This window comes from Octopus bimaculoides, chromosome 7 (assembly GCF_001194135.2).
Source record: "Octopus bimaculoides isolate UCB-OBI-ISO-001 chromosome 7, ASM119413v2, whole genome shotgun sequence".
NCBI lineage: Eukaryota > Metazoa > Mollusca > Cephalopoda > Octopoda > Octopodidae > Octopus > Octopus bimaculoides.
In genome coordinates, this window is record NC_068987.1 from 24808349 (window position 1) to 24809829 (window position 1481).

Genomic DNA, 1481 nt, shown 5'->3' on the forward strand with positions numbered 1-1481 from the left:
ATCAGATTTGAACAGTCCCAAGTATAACTGCTCGAAACTGTAAGGACAATCTGGAAACTTAACTGAGGAGAGTAGGCCACGAATGACACGTCATTATTTATTTTCTGTCGCTCTATTTGTTGTTTCTTGTCTGCTTTTGTATTGTCTATCTGCCCGGATGTTTTATTGTCTTCGATTGCGTTTTTGTTCCATTTTTTAAAATATTTATATATACATATAGCCGCGTACGTACACTTTTGGTCACCTTGTTAGTGAGTATGTATGTATGTATGTATGTATGTATGTATGTATGTATGTATGTATGTATGTATGTTTGTATGTATGTATATATATATATATATACTATAGGTGTAGGAGTGGCTGTGTAGTAAGAAACTTGCTTCCCAACACATGGTTCAGGGTGCAGTCCCACTGCCTGAAACCTTGGGCAAGTGTCTTCTACTATAGCCTCGGGCCGACCAAAGCCTTTTGAGTGGATTTGGTAGACGGAAACTGAAAGAAGGCCGTCACACACACACACACACATATATATATTTGTTTGTTTGTGTCTGTTTTTTCTTTCCCCACCATCGCTTGACAACCAATGTTGGTGTGTTTACGTCCCAATAACTTAGCGGTTCGGCAAAAGAGACCGATGGAATAAGTACTAGGCTTACAAAGAATAGGTCCTGGGGTCGATTTGTTCGATTAAACCCCCTTAAGGTGGTGTTCCAGCATGGTCGCAGTCAAACGATTGAAACAGGTAAAAGATAAAAGAATATATATATATAACTTACCTTGTACTACACTTTGACATTTTTTGATATTTTGGCATCTGAAGCAACTGGATAGCTTGACCAAAAGAAACCGCTATTGCAATCAAAAATAAATATTGAAAACAAAAAACAAAAAAAAAAACGCATTGGCCAGATTTGGACATACGACAGTTTAACATAATAGCAACGATAAATAATGTTTGTCTGACGAACGCCAGTAGGCCGGAACTTCGAAGTCACTATCAACCATCTTCTAAAAGTACAATTTATATTAGGGTGTATCAATTTTGGGGAGTAAATGGGAAAATTCAGAATCTTTAATTTTGGAGTAATTTATTGTTGCCTTTTAGCATACAAAACAAAATTCTGGTAAGAAAAACAATTTTAAATAACTCTTAACTACATCAATATGAGTTTGAAATTTATATGTTTTGAGAATTTTGAACATAATTGGTTTTCACCGGCATCTTTCTGTTTCAAGTTTCATATATACTATAATACATTCCAATATACTATTTGGAAGTAGTCAAAGCCTTCACATCTTTATTGCTCTTGTTTCTTTTCATCAGTTGCCCGCTGACTGCTTGTGATTTGATGTAACCCTCTTGCTTCTCGTGACTGTAAACATGACTCGCAGCTTCAGTAACACACCTCTCAACACCTTGTGTGTTTGAGGGTCATTTTGGTACTATCATTGGTGTGTCTTTAAAGCTTTCTTCCTGTGCC